Source organism: Rattus norvegicus, chromosome X (assembly GCF_036323735.1).
Source record: "Rattus norvegicus strain BN/NHsdMcwi chromosome X, GRCr8, whole genome shotgun sequence".
NCBI lineage: Eukaryota > Metazoa > Chordata > Mammalia > Rodentia > Muridae > Rattus > Rattus norvegicus.
In genome coordinates this window covers 34,246,779-34,252,656 of record NC_086039.1, presented here as the reverse complement: position 1 = coordinate 34,252,656, position 5,878 = coordinate 34,246,779, and the positions used below count along the sequence as shown (strand labels likewise).

At 40.8% G+C, this 5,878-nt stretch overlaps 1 long non-coding RNA gene across 1 annotated transcript; it reads left to right on the top strand.

The window, feature by feature from the left end:
- The first annotated feature begins 938 nt into the window (after nucleotides 1-938).
- Nucleotides 939-5,878, top strand: LOC120099291 (uncharacterized). Its single transcript, XR_005498362.2, has 3 exons — nucleotides 939-1,131; nucleotides 4,842-4,912; nucleotides 5,753-5,878. It is a non-coding gene; the product is annotated as an uncharacterized LOC120099291 (long non-coding RNA).

Below are 5,878 nucleotides of genomic sequence, written 5' to 3'. Positions count from 1 at the left end.
GGCCTCTCGTGACATTCTTCTCTTGCTATTTATTATCTCCTGGACCATTTATTCATCTGCTTCTTGTGCAACATCCACTGTTTCTTCCATCCTCTTACCTCTTGGCACACTCCTCCCTAACACATTTATGCACTTTTTATTATCTGGACTGCTTGGCACATTATGGGTGGTCAGTAATTCTTTGTGTAATAAATCAAAATTTGGGCTTTAACTCCTCTTACTCGGCCAACTGATCAAAGAAGAGTTACTGAGAAACGTTGACATCCTAGGCCCTGGTGGCCATCCAAAGAGCTGAGATATGCTAACCGTGGAAAGGGCTGAGATTCTCTTGAAAGGCCAAGGAAGGTTTCCATGGATAGTCCAACTCACTGAGGTACAAGAGATCACAGCTTCTTCTGAGGCGCTCGGAATTCTGAGGCAGGGGTTTTAACTGCACTGGAGAAAAGGGTAGCAGTTTATTATTACCCCCATTATTTGTCAGTTTGTCCATCTATCTTCTTGTTTTCTTTTCCCAGGCCTCTTGGGTTTATTCATATTCAGATCAAGCTCCAAGAGCCTGACCCTGAGAAGCCACCACTCAGAGTCTGACACCTGTGGGCAATGAACAATGTGATCAACAGGACAGAAAGTAGGGGGACAAGGCTGAGCGCCCAGCCAATAATGCTATTTGTACAAAGCCCACATTATCCTTGCTTACAGATGGCCATAGTACTTAAGAAAGCTGTCAAGTCAGATTAAAATCAATCAAGAATGTAGAATATGGGTCTTAGGTTCAACAGACAGAACTACTGGCGAGGGAGTAGTTGCCAGACAAAAGCCTCCCTGTCTCAGTATAGGTTAGAGTGGGGCAATGTTCAGGGAAAGGCTGGTTAACCAACCCAGCATGTAATTGAGTCTGTCCTTTTCTCTGTTCTACTAATGATTCATTAAGCAGACTGTACCGCTCACTGCGATCCAGACTCATGACTTCAAATCAAACAGAGGAGGCCAATTTCTGCAAAGTGTGGGAAGGAAACAGCCAGTGCCCTCGGCGCGACCAGGGCTGGCTACAGAGGCAGGAACCCTGCAATTGCTTTTCTCTGGACAAAATACTTTTGGAAAACTACAGCTGCCGGTCTAGACGGAACACAGGTTTGTTTGTTTGTTTGTTTGTTTGTTTGTTTGTTTGTTTTCAAATGCCCTTGACGACTGACAAATACATTCCATAGACTTAGCTACTATTATGTCAATTGTGTTTTAATGAAGCCATCAGTAATTATGAAGTGAGGACATTTTAGCTGTAGGTAAATGGTTACATTCGAGAAATAAATGCACCTTGGCACTAAACAACTTAAATATAAATATAGTGTTAGAAAATTAAATTTAATGTATTATTTTAAAGCAATGCTAGGAATTGCTGGAAAGTAGGGAGTTCATAATAATATTTGGATTTCATGGTATACCTGCTGCATACTAAGTGTTGTGATAGGTCCTTGGCAAGCTTCATTCTATTTCATCTTCCAACGGCTTTCTGGAATGTATGCATGCCACTGAGCTCATTAAATAGATGCGAAAACTGAGTTCCTGAGAAAATAAGCAAGCTGACCTAGGAATATAAAGAAGCCATGACTTGAAGCCTAGGTCAGTCTGACTCGGAGGGCACATTGTTTTGGATTGTATTTCCAAGAAACTTGTTCGGGTTTTTGTGACAAACATCAAGTACCTACTAAAAGTTCAAGACTGCAGGGTCTAAGCCCATGGTTAAGAACTTGCCTAGCATGCACAACAAGATCCTGCGTTTCAGGTAGGCACAATAAAAGTCCCACCACAGAACCAGCCAGGTGGTTCAGCCTCTCAAGCCTAATTCCCCAGGTTTAATCCCCATAACCCAGGTTAAGAAGGAAAGAGAGAAGGGACTCCATAAAATTGCCCCCTGACCTCCACATAGGCACCCCCATACACACATCATACATACAAAGAATATATTGAATAAGCTTTACAAAAAAATGAGAATGATTTGCTTAAAAAAATCATAGTAAGAAGCAATGAAATAAAAGCTGTTTTGTATAGTAGTTGTGAAAAGGCATACATCGCTACTCTTAAAATTAGGAGATGTTACCCATCAGAGAACATCGAAGAAGAGGAGGCAAAAAGAATGTGAGTGCAGAAGGACAGAGAGAAACCATTTGAAAAGCTGTCTTCATGACTTAATATAGTCGGTCCTTGCCCAAACTCACAGTAGTTGTGCTTTCTTGCAGAAGAGCTATGCATGATGGGTCCTTCACCATTCCATCCTGGATGGGGGAGGGACTGTTGACAGTTGATGGCTGTTATTGGAGGAGGGAGTCATTTTCTTCAGTGGTGTAGACATTGTAAAGTTGCCAATGCTCCAGTAATTAACCCCACACCTATGCTTAAGCAAACTCAGTGGGTCATAAAAGATCAAAACCAAAACCAAACCAAAAAAATCATGAGTCTAAAAGTGGGGGAAGGAGGCATGGTGGGAGTGGGAGGGAAAGGAGAGGTCATATAGATGGTAAAAGAACTGAAATGTCATGACATATAATGTACGAAATGGTCAAAAATTTTAAAAAGATTAGGAGATATGTATAGGGCAAAGAAAGATTGAAGGGAAGACCTTTAAGAAAACAAAACTCACTTCAAATCTAAGTCATGAATATAGATAGGGCAAGCACACAATAAGAAACCATTTTCATGACCACCACAAAGAACACTTAAGAAAAAGGGCTCCTTCCTTGAGAACTAGCACATTAGCAATTATGGAAATAATCCTAAGGGGATGTCTAGACACTGGCTTTCCAACATGGTGTGCCCAATCGTCTCTAGCATTCATATCTCATGAAACACTTCATTTCTACTTAAAGAAACAGCAGCATATTTCAAGTGGGCTTTTGGGAATCACGGAGTTGAGTTAAAAGTCCCTCTTAAGTTCTGGTTGGCCAGACCTTCCTTGAATATCTCCAACAAGTTCACTTCTCCCACTCCAACTCCCACTCCTAATTGCTACTTGCTACTTGTTTATACTTTATCCAAAAATGTCTAGTAGCTTGTAACTTGCATCCTTGTTTTCTTCTTGGAATTAAAGATAAGCCTATCTTCCTATGCTAACTCCAAAGGACCTGCCTTGTGCCCCTAAATATTTTATTTCCTGAACAAACCATCCTCACTCATCTTGTCTGTTGCTCGTCTGTCATGATTTATAATGCTGTACGATGTGAGTCTTGTGGAGGGTTTGAAGTTGGTGTATGTCTCCATGAAATATATTTCCCAGAATTGAATGTAATAAATCAGAGTATGGTAAGATGTATCATCAAAGCACAGAACAGTCAGAATGCTATATTTCTATTTCAACAGCCTAGAAGTGCTTTGGTTTGGGTGTCCCTGCACACAACCCATGTTTTGAAGCTTCATCATGTTGCTTGGTTGCCAATGAATTCAGGCCACACTAATGCCTTCGAATAAATTTCTTTCACATGTTGCTAATTTACCAAGTTCTCCCTACATCCATAACTTTTGTTTTGAGGATGGAACACAGAACTGGGTACAATTTAATTTTACACCTGGAGCTGGAGGTATGTCTCAGTGATAGAATCCATGTTAGCATATGCCAAGCTCCAGATCCAATCCCCAGCATCATGAAAACAAATTCAATTTCACCTTAATACACGTATCCATTTAAACATGTATCCTGCTTTATTCCTTAAAATGTATTGGGTGGCCAATATATCATCTCTGGATTAATGTCAGCTTGGGTCTTACCTTAAAGGCTGATTTATTCACATTTCCTCCCAGCTTTTTGATCTCCAATATTGAGACCCATGTCCAATCAGCCCCTATCCAAGTTACTTAAAAGCGAGATTGGAAAAAGACTATTCTGGGAAAATAGCCCTGGTCCACATGGACTGTTAAAAAAATAGTCAGATTTGACAAAGACAGATCTGTTAATCAGAACGCAGGTCTTTTCCATGTAATTCTAAGACAGGCTTTTTGAAAATTCCTTGTGAAAATACAGAAACTAGATCCACAGGATTCCTTTAGTCAACTAGGACAATAAGAATATCACAAAATCCTCAATAACTGTGTGTCATTCTCTTGGTAAAATAATCCCTCTCCTCTCTGCACTGACATACCTCTCATTTGATTTCTCACTACAAGTTGTTTGAAGCCAGGGCCTCACATGTGCTAGGCCACCACTCCACCACTAAACTACATCTTCATCCCTAAAGTATACTAATAAGAATATATGGTATTCTTATATTTTTGGCTGTGAGCCTAGCCTTTAACGGCTGAGCCATCTCTCCAGCCCTAGAATATATGGTATTCTTAATACAGATTTAACATTGAAATCTCAGGGTAACATTTGTGTCATCTATTGTCTTTCTAGTTTTGAAAAGCAAGACATTTGCCGTCTCCTGTTTTCACAACCTATTTCTATTTCCCATAGATTGCAGATGATTTTTGTGGATGTTTTGAAAATTGTTGCCAAGTTCTCAACAAGATTTATCCAGATCTGAAGATTTATACTCTGTTTCTAGTGTCATTGGTTTGTTTTGCTTGTTTACCTTGCAGGGCTGGACACGGAACTCAAGTCACTGTATATGGTTAACAAGTGTTTTACCAGTGAGCTACATCCCCAGTCCAAATATCCTTTTCTAAAGGCTCCTCCTGGTCATTGTTTTTGTTTGCAATATTGGGAATGGACTGATGAGGGTATGAGGAGAACACATCCTCCACCCCCACCCCACCCCCAAATGGAAATACTGTGTAGTGACAATTTTGGAACTTTGGTTTATCAAAGACATAGAAATATTATAGGAAACCTGTTTTCATTTTAATCACAGATATGGAGATATGAAACTGCTTCGGACTGTCCACAGCAACTGACTATGATTTGCCTCGTGCTCTAGCAGAGGTATGGTTTGGCTCGCTGCAGATAGTTTCTGTGGTTGTGTGATGTTTGGAATTCTGGGAATGTTTCAGAGGGTATAGAAATGCTAGAGTCCCAGTAGGCTGAGTTGATGGTTGGTGGTTGTTTGGGGGGTGGGGAATAAGGGGTGATTGGGGGTTGGTTGCAGTTTGTTAGTAGCCATGCTTAAGGAAGAAACAAAAGGAAAGAAATTAAACTCAGGCGCTCTCTCTCTCTCTCTCTCTCTCTCTCTCTCTCTCTCTCTCTCTCTCTTATCCTTGTTTCTCTCCTATCTAGTGATAGGGGGTGAAACCAGGAGGCTAAAGGGTGGGAAAAAGAACTCACAAAGTAGCAAGGACCATCTACAATACTGCTTCCAATGTGAGAGAGGGATAGTGGGCAAACAAAACAGATTTCATGATGGTAGTGAACTGACAAATGTAAATATCCCTTAAGACTTAGTTCTTTCTGGTTAGTCATTCTGAAATTGCTATTCCACATCCGTGCTCTTCTTGTGGTTTGAATCTTTGACTCCCATCTGCCTCTTCCCAGACTTTTCTGTGTCTTACAGCTTAGCTTCTCAGAGAGCCTTAGCCTTGCTCCCCAGAAACTTTGAGTTTCTGAGTTGCTTTGTCTGTGCTGTAGACTTAATGTCCATGTCCCCTTCAAATGTTGAAATATCAATCCCTGATATGATTATATTTGGAGATGGGGCCTGAGGGATATAATTAGACTCTGATAGTCAAATTTACAAGATGAGATTAATGCTCTTATAATAAAGAGGCTCAAGAGAGATGGTACTCTCCTCCCCTCTCCCTTCCCATCCATCTCTCTTTCCACTCTTAGGATACATGAGAAGTCTGGCTGCCCCCCAACCAAGAAGAGAGCCCTGGCCATCTGGATAGGCTGCCCTGTAATCTTCTTGACCATCCCAGCTTCCAGAACTGTGAGAAATAAATATTTGTTCTTGTT